We start from the raw sequence: 23,594 nt of genomic DNA, 5'->3' as shown, positions 1-23,594 counted from the left end.
TCTATTTATCTGTCTCTCTATCTGTTTATCTGTATTTATCTGTCTCTCTACTGTATCTATCTGTCTGTCTATTTATCTCTGTCTATCCATCAATCCATCTATCTATTTGTCTGTCCTATTGTCTATGTATCTGTCTATCTATCTCTCTATCTATCTATCTGTCTGTCTATCTATTTGTCAATCTATCTATCTGTCTATCTTTCTCTATATATCTGTCTATCTATCGATTTATCTATCTGACTATTTATCTGCCTATCTATCTATCTATCTCTCTATCTATCTATCTATCTGTATCTGACTGTCTGTCTATATGTGTGTGTGTGTGTGTGTGTGTGTGTAATATCAAGCAACATACTATCTGGCTGGCAGCACATTCAGTAAGTCAGTATATCTGTCAGCACAACACAAGCACCTGCGCCAAAACAAACCTGTCCATCACTGGCTGGCCAGAGGCCCTGACCCCTACGATATCACTGCACACATTTTTCTTTCCAACTCCCCGACCGACGCGATTATAGCGTCCAAGAGGTCTACCCAATTTTCTGTGTGGAATAATTTAACCCGAGGCGTCTCATCGATGTATGGGTACATTGCAACATTTTGCATTTGCCAGTCCCAACGACATACTGCTACGTTGCGCAATTGCAAGGTTCATAATTTGTAAAATTTTCAATTTTTGCACGTGATTTTTCATATGTATACACGGGACACCTTCCTCTATTCCTCTACAAGATGCCAAACAGGGACAATGCCTTACACCGCATAACCTCCCCCCCCCCTGCACGCCATTGTCTCGGCAATTCACCTGTTACCAGTGACCTGGCCAATAAAGATATTCAGGGCCAGAGTGATTCCCCAATTGATGACAATGTGGAGGACAAAGTTTACATAGCATTAGAGGAAGAATCATTCAGAAATGATGATCAGGTAATGTGGCAAAAAAAGGTCAGGTATGGTGATGTGAGTGAAACAATGCTTATAATGCCTATATTACTGTTTGAAAACCAATATACTCTCGTACTACATGTAAATTCATACCAAGTAAATAAATAAATACCGTTTATGAGTGGTGTGAAATAGTTACCCTCCCATAGAATTCGTTTTCTTTGGTGCCAGCCTGTTAGAAAACCCAGTCAGGTAAGGAGGTACTGCTACCTGGATCGAGTATTTTAAACCTCAGGTGAGTGATTTCTCTATGAATTTTCGATGTTTCTCACCAAAAGCAGAGGTTTTAGTCAAAATTTTTTTTTTCAAAAATAGCTCATGATTGGGGTGTGCCAGAGGTGCGAAATACCTTGGGACGTGACGGGTTAACGAGATTTGGACTTTCCCTTCAAGAATACGGGAATAGCAGTCCAGTTAGCATGTAAGATTTTCCAAAACATTTCCCTTATCAATGGCTAACAGATTAGATTATTCAGATTCAATTACAGTACCAGAAACATGATGGCAAATAAAATGACAGTGGTGGAAAAGAAGCAGGAAGCATGAGTCGTAGCTGGCTAACGATGAAGCCTAGCTAGGTAACTGTCAACACAGCTGGGTGGAGGCTGGGAAAAGGAAGGCATCTGTTGTGTGCTTGGTTACATAGGAGCGATGAGGGTGGACGAGGAACACCGTCCAACCCCAGACAATGTGTGGGTAAAACCTGCCATGAAAACTCCAGCTTGACTATCCAGCACTACATGAGGGGCGATATTCTCAAAGGTATTTAGATGGTGGGGGATGAATATAGTTTTGAATGGTGAGTTGCTTGAGGAGGCGGAGTGTTTTAAATATTTAGGGTCGCATGTTGCTATGGATGGAAGAATAGATGCAGAAGTGAAGTTTAGAATAAATGAATTAGGAAAGGTGATGGGAGGAATGAAAAAAGTGTTTAGATGTCGTTCGCTTAGAATGGATGTAAAGAGAAGGCTGTATGAGGATGTTGTGGTACCGACTGCGTTATATGGGGCTGAAACATGGAATATGGGTGTAGCAGAGAGGAAAAATTTGAATGTAATGGAGATGAGGTGTCTGAGGAGTATGTGTAGAGTGACGCTTATGGATCGAGTGCGAAATGATGAAGTGCGAAGGAGAACTGGAGTTGTTCGGGAGATGGCTGGTAGAGTTGAGCAGAGGGTGTTGCGATGGTTTGGGCATATGGAGAGAATGGATAATGAGCAATTGGTGAAAAAGATAACTTGATCTGATGTGAGAGGTGTTAGGCTGAGAGGGAGACCACGAATAGGGTGGATGGACAGTGTGAAGAGAGCACTGGATGCAAGAAGGATGTCTCTTGAGCAAGGAAGAGTGGCTGTGTGTGACAGAAATAAATGGAGAGAAATTGTGAATGAATAAATGATGACGCAGCCCTGAGGGGATATTCTCCCACATTTGGTCTGATTAGCTAGTCAGGTCAGGTGCGAGTAAGGGGATGGGTCTATTATGATGTGGCAGGGGTAAACCAGCTCTGTTGTTGGGCCCTGCTGCGGATGTCATTGATTGCACTGCGCAGTTGACCCATGTGTGGTGTGGTGCGGTGAGGATCTGTCCCTTCTCCCCTTTGGGGCTATGATGCGATTGAGTGTGTTTGAATGGATGAGCAAAAGGGGAGTGTGTCGTCCTGTCTCGGCTACCTCCCTTTCCATGGGGGAAGCAGCCTAGGTATATAGATAGATAGAGATTTACCACTGATTCTCTGTCATAACTTAAGTTTGTTTCTACATGAAGAACTAGAGGCGTGGGAAGATTTAGTCCATTCTATATTAACAAGGTCATGATAACTCCTTACATATTTAATATTTGTATCTGCAGAGAGAACAGGAGACAAATGAAGGAGTCTATAGTCTCCTTGTCCTTCCTGCAAATCAATATCTGATATACGAGAGGAAGATAGTCGTAAATATGCTCGTGAGTTTCCCCCAGGGGGTAGAGTTTTTTTTTTCAAGAATACTCCCCCAGTATCCCTGCTTGTCGTAAAAGGTGACTAAAAGGGTTGGCAGAGGGTTAGTGCCCCTTCCCGAAAAACAACTAACTAAAAAAACAAACAATAAGCCTCGGACAAGGACTGACCAAACGATGACGACCCAGGACCGGACAAAAGACTTGGTAATGGGTACTTGGAATGTAAGAGGAGCGAATGATGAGGTGAAAGAGAGAGAGATTGTCCAGGTGCTTGAGGGTGCGAAAGTGGATGTATGTGGAATAACTGAAACAAAATGGGGAGGAGAAAGTGTGAGAAAATGGGAGTATGGATGGGGTATATGTGCAGGAGTAGGTGAGAATGAGAGGGGAAAGGAAGGAGTATGTATAGTTGTGAGTAAAAGATGGAAGAAGAGCATAAGACAGTATGGATCAGTTGGGTCAAGGATTGTGTGGGTCAAGTTGAAAGTTGGAATACAAATGTGGGCGATTGTGTGTGTGTATGCACCAACGCAAGATCGTGCTAGAAGAGTGAGAGAAGAGTTCTGGACAAATGTAGAAGTGTGCATGGAAAAGTTTGGAAGGAATGAGAGAGTGTTTTTGATTGGTGATATGAATGGTAAAGTTGGGAATGCAAAGGTGGATGGAATAGTTGGTGAGTGGGGTGTGCCTGCTGAGATAGATGAGAATGGGAGTGCGTTAGTGGACATTTGTGCTGGGAGGGGGTTGGTGGTAGCCAATACCCTCTTCAGGCATGAAATGATCCACAGGTATACATGGCGAGTGATGAGAAGGGTGGGTGGTGAACTGAATGAAAGGAAGGTAATGATTGATTATGTGTGTGTGGATGAAAGGATGTGAAGATGTGTAATGGATGCAAGAGTTTATAGAAGTTGGGGGAGTGGACTTTCTGACCACTACTTGGTGGTGGCCAGAATCAAGGTCCAATTAGAATGGAGAAATAGAAGAAGGGAAAGACGAGAGGAAGGAGTAGTTCAAAGGAGAGTGGAAAGGTTACAAGAGGATGAGAAAAAGGCAGAGTATAAGACAGAAGTGGAGGAACGATTGGGCAAATATGAATTGGAGCAGATGGGAGACATGGAAGGTGTGTGTAGGATATTTACAGAAGAAATATGTGCAGCATGTGATGTGGTGTGTGGAAGGAAGAGAAGATGGAGGGGGGTGCAAGGAACAGCATGGTGGACTGAAGAGGTGAAACAGGCTGTGGCACAAAAGAAGAAAGCATACAATGAATGGATGAGAAATAGGGGCGTGGAAGAAGTTGAGAGGTGGAAGAGAGAGTTATATGTAGAAAGAAAGAGAGAGGTGAAAAGATTAGTAAGAGAGAGTAAGAAGAGAGTGGATGAGGAATTTGGAAGGAATTTGAGTGTAAAGTGGAGGGACTGTAAGAAAATGTTCTGGAAAGAGGTGAAAAGAGTAAGACAGGGTGGAAGTGAAGTTAGCAGGGGAGTGAAAGATAAAAATGGTAGATTACTAGTGGGGAAGGGAGAAAAAGTGAGCAGATGGAGAGAACACTTTAAGGAATTGTTGAACGTAGAGGATGGAAGTAATGCGGGTATAAGTGGCTGGGGAATGGCTGGGAGAAGGAGGGAGGTGAGAAGACAGGAAGAAATCAGTAGGATAGAAGTTGTGGAAGCAATGAAGAAAGTTAAATCAGGGAAAGCCCCAGGAATTGATGGAGTGTGTGGTGAAATGCTGAAGCATGGGGGAGAGATAGTAGTAGAATGGATGAGGAAGATGTGCAGATTAGCCTGGGAGGAAGGTAGAGTCCCGGAGGATTGGAAGTCAGGTATAATTATTCCCTTGTACAAAGGAAAAGGGGAAAAAGAAGTGTGTGGTAATCATAGGGGCATTTGTCTTCTTAGTATAATAGGAAAAGTGTATGGTAGGATACTTATAGACAGAGTTAGAGAAAGAACAGAGAAATTAGTTGGAGAAGAACAGGGAGGCTTTAGGAAGAGAAGAGGTTGTGTAGATCAGATATTCATTCTTAGATCTTTAGTGGAAAAGTTTCTAGAGAAGGGAAAGAAGTTGTATGCGGCTTTCATGGATTTGGAGAAAGCATATGACAGGGTGGATAGACAAGGATTGTGGAAAGTGTTAAGAATATATGGAGTAGATGGGAAGTTCCTGAATGCTGTGAAGAGTACATACGATGGTGGGAAGGCTGCAGTGCGTGTGGATGGTGAACTAAGTGAATTTTTCTCTCTGAAAGTAGGGTTGAAACAGGGATGTGTCATGTCTCCATGGTTGTTCACTCTGTACATGGATGGGGTAATAAAAGAGGTACAAGGTAGGGTAGTGGATGTTGGAGTGGCCCTGGTGAGAGAGGATAGTGTTTGGAAACTCCCTGTACTGTTGTTTGCAGATGATACTGTGTTGTTGAGTGAAGACGAAGGGGAACTGCAAGGCTTGGTGGATGAGTTTGGGAGAGTGTGTAAGAAACGGAATCTGAAGGTGAATGTAGGGAAGAGTAAAGTGATGGTCTTTGAGAGAGGTGAAGTCAGTGAATGAACAGCGAGGTTGGATGGTGAGGAATTGGAAAATGTGAGTAGGTTTAAGTACTTGGGTAGTGTGATGAGTAAGGATGGAGGTTTGGAGGGTGAAGTGCTTGAAAGGGTACAGCAGGGAAGAAAGGTTGCTGGTTCTTTGAAAGCAGTGATAAGAAACAGGGAATTGAGCATGGAAGTGAAAAAGTTACTACATGACAGTATTGTGATACCAACTCTAACGAACGGAAGTGAAGCTTGGACGTTGTTGGAAGGACACAAGTCAAGAGTGAGAGCAGTGGAAATGAGTTATTTAAGAGGAGCCTGTGGAGTCACATGGAGAGATAGGCAAACGAATGAGGATATAAAGGAACGCTGTGGCGGGGGGGACACAACCTGGCCGCACTATGGGGTGGTACTACTACTCTGCGGCCAGGTTGTGTTAGGAAGAATACTGCCACCGTATTCCCTGCGTGTCGTAAAAGGCGACTAAAAGGGGCGGGGTGAGGGGACTAGGGACCCCCTCCTCTGTTTTTTAGTTCCTAAAAAGAGACAGGCCAGAGAAAGGGATGGGGGATGGAGTTATCCCCGTACCCTGAAGATTGGGTCTATGAATGTGCGTGGATGTAGTACAATTGAGGCTAAATGGGAGGAGATTGGGAGAATGTTTGTGAGAAGAAAGTTGGATGTGTTAGCTTTGAGTGAAACCAAGATGAAAGGGAAGGGGGAATCTATGTTTGGAAGTGTGAATGGAAGATTGTCAGGTGTTGATAGAGGAAGGGCAAGAGAAGGTGTGGCCTTGTTAGTGAGTCCGGAAGTACAGCAGTGTGTGATTGAATGGAAGGAGGTGTCATCGAGACTGATGTGGGTGAAAGCGAAATTTGAACGTGAGTTGTGGGTGTTTGTGAGTGCATATGGGCCTGGTAGTGAAAGGGATAAAGAAGAGAGGGAGTCTTTCTGGAATGATGTTGAAGAGTGTCTACAGAGTTTTGGAGCAAATGTGAATGTGGTAATGATGGGAGATCTGAATGCTAGAGTGGGAAATGTAGCAGTTGAAGGCGTAGTTGGTATGCATGGTGTGCCTGGAAGAAATGAAAATGGGGAACGAATGATAGCGATGTGTGTTGAGCAAGAGATGGTGATTGGGAATACGTTGTTTGAGAAGAAAGATAGTTATAAGTATACATGGGTGAGACAGGAGGGTGGAAGGGTTGTTGATAGAGCCTTGATGGACCTTGTGGTTGTGTCTAGGAATGTAATAGGAAGATTGTTGGATGTGAGAGTTCTGAGAGGGGAGGGTGGAGGTATGTCTGACCACTACCTGGTGAAGGGAAAGTTAAGAGTAGGTAAGAGATAGGTGAGAGCTAGGAGGGTTAGGTGTGGCAGAGAGGTTTTGAAAGTGAGTGAGTTGGATAAAAGAGAGAAAAAGATAGAGTACCAGGAGAAATTGAAAGATGAGTGGAACGCAGTGAAAGATCGGGAAAATGGCAGCGTGGAGGAGGAATGGCAGTTGTTTAAGAGTGCTGTGGTGGGGCATGCAGAAGAGGTGTGTGGTGTGAGACGTGTGGGTGGTGGTGTAAGAAAAGGAAGTGAATGGTGGTGCTAGGAAGTAAGTATGGCTGTGGCTGAGAAGAGACGTGCATATGAAGTGTGACTGCAGAGGAAGGATGAGATGTCATATGAAAGGTATAAGGAAAAGAGGAATAGAGCGAGAAGGGCTGTGCGTGATGCTAAAGTGGCAGCAGATGAGAGGTGGGCTAGGCGGCTGACAGAGAATTTTCAACAGAATAAGAAAATGTTTTGGAAGAAGGTGAAAAGGGTGCGAAAGGGAGAGTCTGGGAAGAAAGAACGAGTAAAAGCAGAGGATGGAAGGATGTTAATTGAGATGGATGCAGTAAGGAAGAGATGGGCAGAGTATTTTGAAAGATTGTTAAATGTAGGAAAGGGTGGCTGAGATTGTGGCGGATAGAAGGGTGCAAGGAATAAATGTGTTGGGAGAGTTGAATGATTCTTTGATCACGAAGGAGGAAGTGGAGAAGGCAGTAAAGGAGATGAAAACAGGGAAAGCTGCAGGTATGGATGGGTGTGCTGTGGAATACCTGAAGGGTGGTGGAGTGACTATTGTTGACTGGTTAGTAAGATTGTTGAATGTGTGCTTTGAGAAAGGTATGGTGCCAATTGACTGGGCAAGTGCTTATGTGGTCCCATTGTATAAAGGCAAGGGTGATAAGTATGAATGTACTAGCTTTAGGGGTATAAGTCTGTTGAGTGTGGTAGGTAAAGTGTATGGTAGAGTGTTAATTATGAGAGTTAGAGAGGGTACAGAGGGAGTGATTAGTGATGAGCAGTGTGGCTTTAGAAGAGGGAGGGGATGCGTTGATCAGGTGTTTGCAGTGAGACAAGTGTGTGAAAAGTATTTAGCGAAAGGCAAGGATGTGTTTTGGGCATTTATGGATTTAGAGAAAGCGTATGATAGAATTGATAGGGAGGCTTTGTGGATTGTTTTAAGATTGTATGGACTTGATGGTAGGTTACTAAAAGGGGTGAAAAGTTTTTATGTAAATAGTAGAGCGTGTGTAAGAGTGGGAAATGCTGTGAGTGATTGGTTTCCCGTGAGAGTGGGGCTGCGACAGGGATGTGTGATGTCGCCTTGGTTGTTTAATATTTACATGGATGGTGTTGTAAGGGAGGTGAATGCAAGAGTTTTAGGTGGTCTGAGTCTGGTAAATGTTGATGGAGGAGAGTGGAATCTGAAGCAGCTGCTGTTTGCAGATGATACTGCACTGGTGACTGATTCAGAGGAGAGATTGAGACAGTTGGTAGAGGAGTTTGGAAGGGTGTGTGAAAGAAGGAAATTGAAAGTAAATGAGAATAAGAGTAAAGTGATGAAGTGTACGAGGTTGATAGATGATAGGGGGATGAATATAGTTTTGAATGGTGAGTTGCTTGAGGAGGTAGATTGTTTTAAATATCTAGGGTCACATGTTGCTGTGGATGGAAGAATAGATGCAGAAGTGAAGTTTAGAATAAATGAAGTAGGAAAGGTGCTGGGAGGAATGAAAAAAGTGTTTAAATGTCGTTCGCTTAGAATGGATGTAAAGAGAAGGCTGTATGAGGGTGTTGTGGTACCGACTGCATTATATGGGGCTGAAACATGGAATATGGGTGTAGCAGAGAGGAAAAGTTTGAATGTAATGGAGATGAGATGTCTGAGGAGTATGTGTGGAGTGACGCGTATGGATCGAGTGCGAAATGATGAAGTGCGAAGGAGAACTGGAGTTGTTCGGGAGATGGCTGGTAGAGTTGAGCAGAGGGTGTTGCAATGGTTTGGGCATATGGAGAGAATGGATAATGAGCAATTGGTGAAAAAGATAACTAAATCTGATGTGAGAGGTGTAAGGCTGAGAGTAAGACCACGAATAGGATGGATGGACAGTGTGAAGAGAGCGCTGGATGCGAGAGGGATGTCTGTTGAGCAAAGAAGAGTGGCTGTGCATGACAGAAATAAATGGAGAGAAATTGTGAATGAATAAGTGATGACGCAGCCCTGAGGGGATATTCTCCTGCATTTGGTCTGATCAGCAAGTCAGGTCAGGTGCGGGTAAGGGGATGGGTCTGTTATGAAGTGGCAGGGGTAAACCAGTTCTGCTCTCGGGCCCTGCTGCGGATGTCACTGATTGCATTGCGCAGTTGACCCTTGTGCGGTGTGATGCGGTGAGGATCTGTCCGTTCTCCTCTTTGGAGCTAAGATGCGAATGAATGTGTTTGAATGAATGAGTAAATGGAGAGTGAGTCGTCCTGTCTCGGCTACCTCCCTTTCCTTGGGGGAAGCAGCCTAGGTATATAGATAGATAGATAGTGGTGTTGATGTGGATGTGATAGGAAGCGTTATGAGGAACACACTGAGATGGTTTGGCCATGTGGAGAGGATGGAGGGTGAAAGACTGACGAAGAGAGTGTAGGTGAGTGAGGTGGAGGGGGGAAGAGGGAGGGGGAGGCCGAGGATGAGATGGAGGGATGGGGTGGAGAGGTATATGAGAGAGGGGGGTATGAGTTGGGAGCAGGGCAGTGAAATGGCGGGGGTCAGGGCGACTTGGAGGCGATTTGTTTGTGGCCACCCCAAACGGGATTGAGGCGTCTGGCAATAGATAGATAGATAGATAGTTTGGCAATAAAAGTACAACAGAAAGTAAACAGAAACAGATCTGTTGGTCCTTCCTTTCGTGGCTGTTTGGTACAGGGAATGTTACAACTAAACTATTTTATCAGCAGAAGACGAGGATAGAAGAGCAGGAAGGCTCCCCGACACCCACCAAACCCTCAGACAAAGCCGGCGGGAATATATATATATATATATATATATATATATATATATATATATATATATTCCCGCCGGCTTTGTGGTAGAGTGGTAGAGTGTGTGTTTCGTACACAGGTGAACCAGGGTGTTCACCCGGCCACGAACTGCATTGGTGGACACAAGAGGAGCTGTGGTTGAACCAGTATCGCTTACTATAAAGTATGCTTGCACCCAGTCGGCTTGCGTGGGCCGATTACACTTGGTTCAGAAACTACACACACATCCAAAGCCACTACAACACTACACTTACAAGCACTTCTCACCCTACATAGAATCTCTACTAGATAGCCTAAGCCACTTGGTAGACATACATTGGCTGTATCGTTTCGACTTCGGTCGGGATAGGCCGGTCCTGCAGTGGATACCCAAACGGCTGATGATGATGATGATATACCACTAAAATGTGCTATTCAGAACTGTATCAAAGGTACAGCCGATTCATATTGCCCTAACCATCTCTTCGATGCAGAGAAATCTAAGTTTGACTACCTTATTCCTTTTAGTTGCATAAGATGTTTGAAAAACGGCTGTGGCACTTTGGAGCTGCTGATTGGGAGGGCCTTAGGCAGTACTTCCCTGATTTTCCTTGGAATGGTTATTGCTTCCATGGCCAAGAGCCATCTGAGTGTGCCTTGAGCATTACGGAGGTTATTCTCTTGGGCATGGAAGCATACATTCGTATCTCGTATCCTTTGACTAATGGAAAAAAAAAAAGAAAGGATCACGCTTGGTTTAATCATGCTTGTTCTAATGGTGTCCACAACAAGGATATGGCCTACAAAAGGTATGGGGGACAACCCACCCCTGAATCTCATCTCTTTTATGTTTCTGCCCGGAATCGTGTTACTGTAAGTCTATTCTTTGCTCTACTAAAAATAATCAAATCGAATTCTTCCCTACCATGAGTGTTTAGGATACCACTTAAGTTGTCCCTGCCACGAGTGTTAATAATACCACATTAGTTGCCCTATCGTGAGTGTTAAAAATACCACTTACGTTGCCCCTACCATGAGTTTCTATGATACCACTTAAGTTGTGCCTACCTTAAGTGTTTATGATACCACTTAAGTTGTGCCTATCCTGAGTGTTTAGGATACCACTTAAGTTGTGCCAACCCTGAGTGTTTAGGATACCACTTAAGTTGTGCCTACCCTGAGTGTTTAGGATACCACTTAAGTTGTGCCTACCATGAATGTTTGTGATACCACTTAAGTTGTACCTATCATGAGTGTTTAGGATACCATTTAAGTTGTGCCTACCATGAGTGTTTAGGATATCACTTAAGTTGTGTCTACCATGAGGGTTTAGGATACCACTCAAGTTGTGCCTACCCTGAGTATTTAGGATACCACTTAAGTTGTGCCTACCTTAACAGTAAGTCTGTGTCAAAGATCCGTATTCTTTGTGGCTAACAAAGCTCCCTAGCACTTCTTCCTTATCGATTTAATTTCGATATGCCTGGGTATTATTAATTTGTATGTTATTTTTGTTGAGTATGGTGGTACTAGAATGATTTAAATAACACTGAAGAGGGCAGTAACGAGTATTAAGCAAAATAAGTCGCTAAGGAACAGAAGTTAGGGCGCTTCTTTAACCAAGGCATCCCGTCAACGTATGGATTTGTTGCAACATTTTGCATTTGCCAGTCCCGACGATGTACTGGTACATCGTGCAATTGCAAGGTGCATAATTTGCACATTTTTCAAATTTCGCGCTTGATTTTCGGTACGTATCGTCGCTCGACCTTGAACTACCTGCCACCAGGCGGGGACATTCGGCGACCCTGCGCGACCTGTGCTCACCCGTGGCTTGGTCACTCACCTGTTAGCAACAGTCCTGCTCAGACATGGCGCATAGAGGTCTCTCCAAGGAGGAAATCCAAGCTGCCCTGGACGCCTTTACAGGCAACGGCGATTCCCCCATGGACGACGAGGTTGTTGACAAAGATTATGTCCAGCCAGAGGAGGAGGAAACCACCAGCAGTGACGAGGAGGTCCCGTCCCCCAGGAAACGGCAATACGTGACTTATCGTGCTGCTAGAGAGGGGCAGGAGGCACAAAAACAACGTGCAACAACCTCTACCCAGCCCCAACATGATGTGGAGCCCGATTTTGATGAAAAGGACGAGGACAAGGATGGAGCCGTGGGACGTGCTGCCACGTGGTACGGCCGAGAAGTTATTACTCATCATGGTCCCGAGCGCACACCACGTCGTACGAGCAGGTATAAGCCTAGTCTTTTGTATGGGGAGGTAGGAAGTGCTGTGGAGGGAGTGGGGAGTAAAAGGGAAAGTGCAGGGAGGAGTACTGAAAGTGAGAGTGGCGGGAGTGAGTCATCGCTCTCCCGTGGTGGTGTGAGGCAGCGGGGTGTATCACGTGGGCGGGTGAGGGTGCGTCCTGAATCACGTGGGGTTGTGATGGAGGGGGAAGGTGGGGAGGAACCACTCCCCAGCACGTCTTATGCTCCCCAGTATTCCCAGACTTCATCCCCACAGCCCCCTAATGTTCCACAAGGCCATAAGGGTAAGGGAAACAGAAAGGGTAAAGGCCGAGGGAAGAGGAGTGTAAGTGGGGAAGACTCCTCCTCCCCAACTTCCCCCACCAGCATCTGCTCCCCACCCAGATGAAGGCGACGATGGGGACGATGGGGACGAGGGATTTGTTTCATGGAACTGGGAGGATGGGAGTGATTTTTCTCCCATCATTCACCCCTTCACTTAGCAGGGGGACGCTGGTTGCATTGCTCCCGGAATTCACCCTAATTCCAGCAGGCTGGATTTTTTCCACCTTTTTTTCAGTGAGGGTTTTGTGGAGCAGATAGCTGACCAAACAAACCGTTTTGCTAGCAGTCAGTGCCGTGAGAGTGAAAGATTGGGCACAAGGAGCAGGCATTCTATCATATATGATTACCCAGTCTCTCTTGCAGAAATGTTTTTATTTTTTGCCCTGGTCCTTTTGATGTGTATTATATGAAAGAACAGAATTCTGGCATACTGGACGAGGGACCCTGTTATGCTGATGCCAAGTCATGAGCCATAATAGCTTCCAACAAATTCTAAGTCACCTCCACTTTTACGATGCTGATGAGCCTGCAAATGCTAATGACACAGATAAGAAGAGGCGAATTAGGTTGGTCTTTGATCACCTGAGGCAAACATTTCGTTTGTCATTTTATCCCTATAGAGACCTCGTCATAGACGAGAATCTCGTGTTGTGGAGAGGCAATATTTCATTTCGGCAGTACATACCCAGTTAACCCGTCACGTCCCGAGGTTTTCTGCACCTCCGACATCCCCCAGTCCCGATGTATTTTCGAAATTTTTTTTTTTGGCTAAAACCTTTGCTTTTGGTGAGAAACATCGAAAATTCATAGAGAAATCACTCACCTGAGGTTTAAAGTGCCCAATCCAGGTAGGAGTTCCTCCTTACCTGAGTGGGTTTTCTAACATGCTGGCACCAAAGAAAACGAGTTCTATAGGAGGGTAACTATTTTATCCACTCATTAACGGTATTTATTTATTTACTTGGTACGAATGTATATGTAGTATGAGAGTATATTGGTTTTCAAGCAGTAATAAAGGCATTATAAGCATTGTTTCACTCACTAACTAATCATCATACCTGACCTTTTTTTGCCACATTACCTGATCATTATTTCTGGCTGTTTCTTCTTCTAATGCTATGTAAACATTGTCCTCCACATTGTCATTGATTGGGGAATCACTCTGGCCCTGAATATCTTTATTAGGCAGGTCACTGGTAACAGGTCCTTTGCCAAGACAATGGCGTGAGGGGGGGAGGGGGGGAGGTTATGCAGTGTAAGGCATTGTCCCTGTTTGGCATCTTGTAGAGGAATAGAGGAAGGTGTCCTGTGTATACATACGAAAAATCACGTGCGAAAATTGAAAAGTGTGCAGATTAGGGACCTTGCAATTGCACGACGTACTGGTACGTCGCCGGGACTGGCAAATGCAAATCGTTGCAACGTACCCATACGTCGACGGGATGGGGCGGATTAAAGGCACCATTTTGGGTTCAAGATCTTTGTTATGTGTGACTGTAAGACTGGTTATGTGCAAGACATAGTCTTGTACACCGGTGCACAGACAGACATAATAGAAGATCGGAATATTGAACTTCATCGTGGTTATGTCCTTTACCTGGACAATTGGTACACTAGCCCTCTTCTCGCTCGTTATCTACACAGGCATGGCACAGGAATCTGTGGTACCGTCATGGTGAACTGGCGTCACATGGTCAAGGTGGGGCAGAAACTTGACAGAAATGAGGTTGTCTTCTTCCAAGCAAACAACATACTTGCAACTGTGTGGAACCATAGTAGAGAAGTAGGCCTCTTGTCCAAGCTTCACCACCCCTTGATGCACCATACTGATTCCGTGGATTACTGGAGCGAGAACAGGCGCCACATATGGAAACCAGAGAGTGTCCTAGATTATAACATAAACATGCGCCTGGTGGACCAGTCAGACTCCATGATATCCACGGTCGAGTGTGCCAGGACCACGATGAAGTGGTATAAGAATCTTTTCTTTCACTTGCTAGATATAACTGCTTTGAATTGCCACCACCTGCACGCCATGACAACAGGAGTTCAGGAAACCTTTGAAGGGTTTGTAAGGGAGCTAACAAGAGAGATTTTTTCCCGGTAGGCAGTTGAAAGACCCCAACACCGCACCCACACTGCCCCTGTCACCCAAACTCCCCTGAGAATATCCGCTCGCCATTTCCCCACTCCTATCTCTCCCCAGCCAAATAGACCTATGGTCCTTCCAATTTATCCAGATCGTTTGGACGTTGTCCCTCACGGGAGTTCGCCTTCGAGCGATGCTGCCGAATCTTTACCAAAACACGCCTATCTGTCTCATGTCACCTATTTACTACCTTTAAATGAATTTTATTTACAGTATATATATATATATATATATATAAAATTCTCTAATATGGCTATATAGTGTAAGAAAATGCCTATTGTTTTTGATAATAACAATGACTTTTTATAAATTCCTCAACACTTGGCAACGTTGCTTTCCAACGATGTCGCGCTTGTAGGTGATTCAGTGAGGGTAGGTCAGGTGTCAATCAGCAGGTCACTTTCTTTGACCGCCATTAAAAGATAAGCTCATACCCCTACTACTCGCCCTCGTCTGCTCCACAGTCAAGAAAAAGAACTTATTTATAGCGTATAGAGAGAGAGAGAGAGAGAGAAAGAGAGAGAGAGAGAGAGAAAGATAGAGAGAGAGAGCTGGGAGTGATGGTTAACCCTTGTCTCTAGTCCGATAATTAGCCCAGAAGAAACTGTGGCAACGTTGCTCGTAGGGGAAGTCCCGTGAGGGGCAACGCCCAAACGATCTGGATAAATTGGAAGGACCACAGGCCCCAATGCAGGTGTCACGTATGTAGCAATTCCCGGGTGAGGCCCACCACTCAGAGGAAAGACACCCGCTATGAGTGCGTGGAGTGTGACGTGGGACTCTGTATTCACCCATGTTTCAGCGAGTATCACACCTTGATGCACTTTTGATATGGTGTGAATGCAATAGGATGCTGATACTCAGAAAAAAAAAAGCGACAAACAGACGCTCAGTGTAATTATAAGGCCCATAGGTCTGTAAATAGTTGTATAAAGTGGAAACGGGTGTAATGTCAGTGGAAAATTAGTATGTAAGTGTATAAATATGATCTAAGTGGAAACATACCTAGCGAGGGTATTTTGATGCGATATTCAGACGCTTAGTGAATAAATAAGGCCCATAAGTATGTAAATATTTGTATGGAAAATGCAAACAGGTGTAATATAAGTTGAAAGTTTTGTAAGTGCTGCAATTTATTCTAGGTCAAAATATTCCTAGCAAGTGTTTATAGATGCGTTTTCCTGATGCTCAGTGGAATAAATAAGGCCTGTAAATATGTAAATAGGAGTATACAAGTGGAAACGGGTGTAATAAAAATGAAAAATTAGTATGTAAGTGTGTGAGTATTATCTTAGTCGAAACATTCATTGTGAGGGTATTTTGGTGCGATATTCTGACGCTCAGTTGAATAAATAATGCCAGTAAATATGTACAGTGCAATATAGGGTGTAAAAGGGTGTAATGTAAGTGGGAAAGTACATTGGGAGTGAAAAAATAAAGTTGAAACACGAGTCGCTGAGATTGTGCTTGCTACGTGAATATGAGCTAGCATTTCGCTAAATGCCCTCGTAATGAATGTAAATAATTGAAAACATTTACAGTGGTGGAGGAAAGGTTTTATGTAAAGAAAATAATATTATGAAAGTGATAAAATAATATGGTATGTTGAGATACGAGTCATAGCGAGTGCGCTGAGTATGCAGATGTGCGCTATAGTTATGCTACATGTCATCATAATGAATGAAAACAGCTGAAAACATTTACATACAGTACAAAATGGTAAAATGGCATTGAAACGGTAGTATACAAGTAGTAAAATTGATATGTTGACTGAAACAAGAAACTTAGCACATAGCGCGTTACCACTCCGATCCAAGTAGCTATTCTCGTGCGAAGGTACAATGCTTATTTTTCATATATATGTCATTGAAAACCATTTTTTTGTTATTCTTATTATTTATTAGTTCAAATTCAATAAATGTAGAGATGTTGTTTGTGGTTTCTCCCAAATTTACCTACCATAGAAAACGTGAGCGACTCACACGTCAGTGATAGAATACGATATCTGGCACAGGGGACCTCACCTGTTCCGACCACTTATTGACCACGGTAAGCCCTTTCTTGGTGATTTTCCTTTGTTTCTCAACAAAAGAGGAAGTTTTAGCCAAATATTTTTTTTTTCCAAAATAGCTCGGGATTGGGGGGTGTCGGAGGTGCGAAATAGCTCGGGACGTGACGGATTAACCAACGAGAATACTGGCCTAAATTTCTGTATTAATTGCTTCTCAGACTACTGTGTAGGAGAATGAAATTATACTTAGCATGCTGGGAACATCTTTATGCTGTATTATGTAGGCTACAGTTACGGCCAGAAATACCAGTCTACTCTTTAGTCCAATAAATATGAAACGCTTCCATGATATTCTGAGAAGTTCGTTGTGTTCCCAAGATCGCACCAGTGAGTTTCCAAAGCCATCGTTCGATGTCTCGTTATTATTCGTAAGTGTACTGATATTAGTGTCCTCAGTGGTACTGTACATGCCTCAGTATGTAACTGCTTCTTATGGAGTACTTTGACCTCCCCAACACACAGGTCAAGTTGCATAATATACAGCACTTGTACTGACTTAATGAGAGTACAATAACTTCCACTGCTTTGGTACTGTACAAGCTTAGCACTGGAATGTATTCTAATGGTAAAAATGTGTACAGAAATATAGCCTGAAACATACATGTTTTACTGTTTCTTGTACACGTTAAACATTCTCTCTCTCTCTCTCTCTCTCTCTCTCTCTCTCTCTCTCTCTCTAGCTACCTAATATACTGTCACCTCTCAACCAGTAATCAAGTAGCATAAATAAATCTAGACTGATTAACTGATTGCCTGGTTGATCGATTGATTGAATGGCTAATTAAACCAAAAAGATCGTGGCAGCGTAACAACAGAGGTCATTGCCACCGAACTACAGGAGTAAAAGCAGAACAAGGATCGTTAAAATATACACAGATATACATAACACAAAAGAGTCATCTGATATTGAATAAACAAATAATGAGATTGAGGCCAGTAAGTATTATATTAGGTACACATATTTGAAGGATTTTTAAAAACTGCATGCTTTTTTATTTCCTTCCAAGCACAGTTACAGTAGCATGGGTTTATTTACAAAATGATAATGCTGCAAAAAAAACATTCTACAGCAGTTATGGCGACGTGTAATATAAATGCGCTGTCAAGGCGAGGTGTGATCTCATTTCTGAAAGTCAAAGGGGCTTGTGTTTTAAGTACACTTAATTATGGTCCACACACACACACATAAAGCTGTGTTATTATCTTGCGAATTATTTCCAGCCAGACATGCACGCTTGTTGGTGTCAAGGGGCGGTCAGGGAGGATTATTCGTGCGTGTGTGTGTGTTATTGCAGTGGAGTTGTTAAAGCGGCGGGAGGTGTTGGCAGAGACCTGCCAACATGCAGTTCCTTCCTACACCTCCTATTGTCTCGTATAATAAGCCTTCTTGCTGCTTATATCTACCACAGTGTTAAAGATTAGGTTTAGTTTAATTAGGTTAGGTTAGGTAAGGATAGATTAGGTTTAGTTAGGTAAGAATACATTAGGTTTGGTTAGGTTAGGTTAGGGTAGGGAAGATTAGGTCAGTTTAAGTTGGGTTAGGCTAGTAAGCTGGAAGGACAGTGACTTAACACTTAGCATCTACCTAAACCCCACGCTCTCCTGTATGATAGACCTTCCCCTAACACAAATATAACTCAGTTTCAATGGTTAGGCTAAGCTGGGTGGACTGGGTAAGATTAGGCTAGGTTAGGATAGGCTGGTTAGGTTAGGTCACGTTAGGTTAGTTAGCTACAAGGGCAGCGAGGTGATAAAATATAATCACTTCTTCCTACACAACCCTCTGTCTGTCACATCGAGTTTGCATGATACGTATCTTTAATACAACTCCCATTATTTGGTTAGGTTAGGTTGTGCGAGTATAAGACTCTGGATGGGTTAGATAAAACAGTTATCTTAGATTGGGTAAGCATAGGTACCGCTGTGCTGGCTTGAGTTGGGCTTAGTAAGATAGACTGGATTAGACTAAGTTGGATGGCATTCAGCAATTGCTAATTCCCATCAGACACATTAACTTACCAGGAAAGCATTAAAAAACTTTAGGTTTCGCCACCAAATTACCCTCTGTTGTCCACTGTTAAGGCGGTAGTTTCAAGCTTTGTCAGACTGGACGTGTGGAAAATTCACGATGATCACTGCAAAAACCTTAACTTTCAGTGTTTTGCGGGTAGCGTCAGATGATCATACTGTGCTGAAGATTCTCTTTCTGTGTGTGTGTGTGTGTGTGTGTGTGTGTGTGTGTGTGTGTGTGTGTGTGTGTGTGTGTGTGTGTGTGTGTGTGTGTGTGTGTGTGTGTGTGTGTGTGTGTGTGTGTGTGTGTGTGTGTGTGTGTGTGTGTGTGTGTGTGTGTGTGTGTGTGTGTGGAGTAAGAAGTAAGTGGACCCTAGAGTTTAATAATCTGTTAGGAAAGTGTTAACAGGGTAAGAATATTACAGCATGGTACATTAACAACAATAAAAGTAAAACGGTATTAAAGAATTTCGGCAGAATTTACATGAACTTCATGAAAGTGTATCATTAACACTAAGAGAAGTGAAGCATGAAATTTCGAGGAAAATATAAATACACAAAGGAAGCTGAAAGACAAGTATTTACAACTATAACAAAAATACAATGTAAATATAAAATGATCCATAAACAACGAGAAATAAATAACAAATAACAAATAAACAAATATCATACAGGTTCAAGGGCGAGATAAATACAAAAGATTAATTGAACACAACATTTTAAGCAAGAGGGAAAAATAAAATGTAATTGTAATATTCTATTCTGGCGAAGAACTTCTGTAAATATCTATCAGTGTGGAAGGGAATAGATGGTTTGTGGACTTGTGGATGCTGATAAACTGCCGGTCCTTCCCGCACCCAAAATTACTTGATCCAGTTATGTAATACCGTCTGTCATGGTAATTACTGTAAACTTGCGCTGGGTTTTTGTGGTCGTAGTGTATTGCGTTGTTAAGACGGGACAATGGAGGTAATAAGCTTAATGAGGCAGACAGGTTAGCTGGGGTGCTGTGTTGGCATAGTGTGGTAAAGTCTCGTCGGTGCGGGGACAGGAGGGATTATAAATACAACAGTGTCATTTCAGAGTTTGGCGCGCTCAGGTGTGTGTGTGTGTGGGGGGGGGGGAGGTGTTGACGTATTCTTGTGGGGGTGTGTTTTGTCCTAGTACAGGGCGTGTATCATCATAGTGTGGTTTCGTTGTTACAGTGTGGTTTGTGTCGACACATTGTGGTGTGTTTTAATAGTGTGGTGTGTTGGCAAAATATGATATTAGTATTGGCAGTTAGGTCTACTAACATAGTGATATGTTTGTTGTACAGAGAATACTGCCATCATGTGTGGTGTGTGTTGGCATAGTGTGGTTTGGGTTATCTTGGTGGGATTCTGCGTTGCCATACCATGTTGTATGTGCTGTCACAGTGTGGTGTGTTGTCACAGTGTGGTGCATAATCATAGAGTGTGTGCAGTGTGTTTTTTCATCATTGTCTGTCTATCTATCTATTGCCAGACGCCTTAATCCCATAAGGGGTGGCCACAAACAAATCGCCTCCACGTCACCCTGTCCCCCGCCATTTCACTGCCATGAACCATTTCACACACCCCTCTCTCATATACCTCTCCACTCCATCTCTCCATCTCATCCTTGGCCTTCCCCTCCCCCTCTCCCCCTGCACCTCACTGACATACACTCTCCTCGTCAGTCTCTCACTCTCCATCCTCTCCACATGGCCAAACTACCTCAGTGTGCTTCTCCTACCGCTTCCTATCACATCCACATCCACACCACAACGCTCCTTCACTTCCTCATTTGTCAGTCTGTCTCTCCATGTGACTCGACAGACTCCTCTCAAATAACCCATTTCCACTGCTGTCACTCTTGACCTGTGTCCCTCCAACAACGTCCAAGCTTCACTTCCATACGTTAGAGTTGGTATCACAATACTGTCATGTAATAACTTTTTCACTTCCATGCTCACTTCCGTTTCTTATCACCGCCTTCAAGGAACCAGCAACCTTTCTTCCTTGTTGTACCCTTTCAAGCACGTCACCCTCCAAACTTCCATCCTTTACTCATCACACTACCCAAGTACTTAAACGTACTCATTTTTTCCATTTCCTCATCATCCAACCTCACTGTATAATCACTGACTTCACCTCTCTCGAGGACTTTAACTTTACTCTTCCCTACATTCACCTGTAGATTCCGTTTCTTACATACTCTCCTAAACTCATCCACCAAGCCTTGCACTGTGTGATGTATTATTGTGGGTGTGTTGTCAGCGTGTGATGTGTGTATATTTGTGTAGGCATAATGCGGAGTGATGCGATAACATAGTGTGGTGTGTGTTGAGCAATTTTGAAAGAGCGATGGGTACAATTAACTATTAAAATGATATGTCTGGTATTCTGTAATGGTGTGATTCTGTGGATACAAGGACGATAGGAAGGTGTGTGTGTGTGTGTGTGTGTGTGTGTGTGTGTGTGTGTGTGTGTGTGTGTGTGTGTGTGTGTGTGTGTGTGTGTGTGTGTGTGTGTGTGTGTGTGTGTGTGTGTGTGTGTGTGTGTGTGTGTGTGCGTGTGTGTGTGTGTGTGTGTGTGTGTGTGTGTGTGTGTGTGTGTGTGTGTGTGTGTGTGTGTGTGTGTGTGTGTGTGTGTGTGTGTGTGTGTGTGTGTGTGTGTAATCATGTTAAAATCTAACCTAGGCAATGTTAACCATCTTTTCCCTTTGTCAGTTAACATCAGCCCAGGAAAGACGTCAACTCGTGAAGAGGTCAGAAACAAACTCTATTCACCCCTCTGTCAGGTGAGGTCTACACTTAGTTAAATAATAATGCTTAATGACAGCACTAACAAATTAGTATAATATACATGACCAGTTTACACTGCCCCAGAATGCAACACTTGCTTAATGGTTACAAACTGAAACTACGTGTTGTTTGTTCAAGTTTCATGTAAAGGCATATTATGCAGATACGCTGCATCTACTTTCCCTCACCACCCACCCTTGCTGCGTGGTTTTCGGCCTCGTGAGCTTCTGGGGGTTGGTTTTAATGTAATTCTAACAGTCTAATATTTGAGTTGTACAAAAATATAATAGAATCAGTTTGATTGTATATATAAACACAACGATCAGTATCAACTGTAACTGCGTAAAAGTTGTCCCACAGCTACTGCTAGGAACAGATTGCCTCCTCAAAAACTGTAACTGAGGATAAAAATTGTACCACGGCCAGCATCCAGACCCGTTTACCTACAAAATTTTGACTGTAAGTAAAAACTGTGCCACCGCCATTGCTACAAATAGGTTGTCTAAAAAAAAAGTGTGATTACAGGCAAAAACTGGTCCGTATTACGCATGTTTAAAAATATATGGGGTGAAAGAAGACGTTATCTTACTGAAGTAGTTAATGGAATAACAAGGTAAGGAGAGAGGAATAGAAAGGTGTGAAAAATGAGTAACTCAGCAAGAGACACATACAACACAATGCCTTTAAATCAAACAAAGAAACAAGCAGAACTGTGAAGAAATGCTTAGAATGGTGCTAATTCTATTTTGCGACGTTATGTACAGCTTTTGCCTGAGATCTTAGATATAGGCAATGTAGCTTCTCTTCCCATTATTTCAGGGAGTCGGTGGGGCATGATTTAGCACGTCCAGTTCGCATCTGTTAAAAAAAGAATGAGGTCTACTTTCAGCAAGGTCAGACTCTCGGAACAAGTTTGCTTCCTCCTCGTCTCGAATCACCCAGTGTTACTATTATTACCCAGCAGGTCTACTGGAAGTGAAATTTTACGCAAGATTGGTACTTAGCAGAAACTGATTGTGTACCTTAATGTCCCTCGTGGGGTCGTTTAATCCTTAGTCTTCTTTTGTATGTCACACACTGACACACGCGCTCATAGGTCATGTTATTTCCTTTCGTTCATTGAAACAAATGTTTCCAATACGAGTGTTACCTACACTGGTGGGTCTGTTGTAAGAGACAGCTCTTTTGGCCTCTGAAATACTATGGTTACTTAGCACATTTGTTCTCACTGTAATCACACAAGAAGCTGGTAAACATGGATGGGACCGGCAAATGTACAGCACGCACAAGACAAAAAGTATGACAAATATCCCTCCCCCCCCCTCCAGGTTTGTCCCACCGAACTGCTATGCTGCCGGAACATCTGCCTACCAAGTTTTTGATCACGCTGTTTATGTGTCTGACTCTCTTTCCATCTTCAGAGAGAGAGAGAGAGAGAGAGAGAGAGATTCAGGCCGGCCCCCTCAGCATCACCTGAAATACTGTTCTATGGAATCTGTGCCATTCTGATATGGTTAGTAGGTCTGGCGACCCCATCATTATTTGATCCAACGTGATTTGCAAATATAATTAGCTATCAATTAGTGTAATCGGATTAAGTAATGGATAGGCTATGAAATGTAATGATTTATTCGGCGTGGAATTATCATAATCATATAATTGATTGTGTGATAGTCAACATTATTGGTGCAAGGCGTACACCAGACTGCACAGATTATGTGAAATTTCGTCCAAGCTGCTCATTGATCATTATCATTATCATCATAATTATCACCATCATTAATATAACCAGAAACTTTACTTTGCCTTGTTATACCTGACGATGCAGCGGCTTCAGCCATATTTGGGCCCCTCATACCACAGTTCAGTCAAGAGACATATTGTAATTATTATCACCATCACCACATAATCGTTACCATATAATCGTCAGCGCCGTCATTAGCATCGCAATAATCATCATATCAGCATTCCCATTATTTTCATGATCAGTATTATGACCATCAACGACAGTGTTATCGTCACAGTCATCATTATCATGATATATACGTCATGATCATGATCATGATCATGATCATCATCATCACTATAAAATCTTTGGAATATTGTGATAGTCCCAGTGAGACAGAATGGTGAAGTTTGTCCAGTATGTCGAGACGGTAGCAGAAGTAAAAGTATGGGTAATCCTGGATGGGGTTAATGCAGACTGTGTGTAAGCCTTCATT

Source organism: Coenobita brevimanus, chromosome 34 (genome assembly GCF_032717465.1).
Source record: "Coenobita brevimanus isolate Jiangsu-jjx chromosome 34, ASM3271746v2, whole genome shotgun sequence".
Taxonomy (NCBI): Eukaryota; Metazoa; Arthropoda; class Malacostraca; order Decapoda; family Coenobitidae; genus Coenobita; species Coenobita brevimanus.
The sequence above is the reverse complement of the archived record's forward strand: the minus strand, read 5'-3'. Positions refer to the sequence as shown.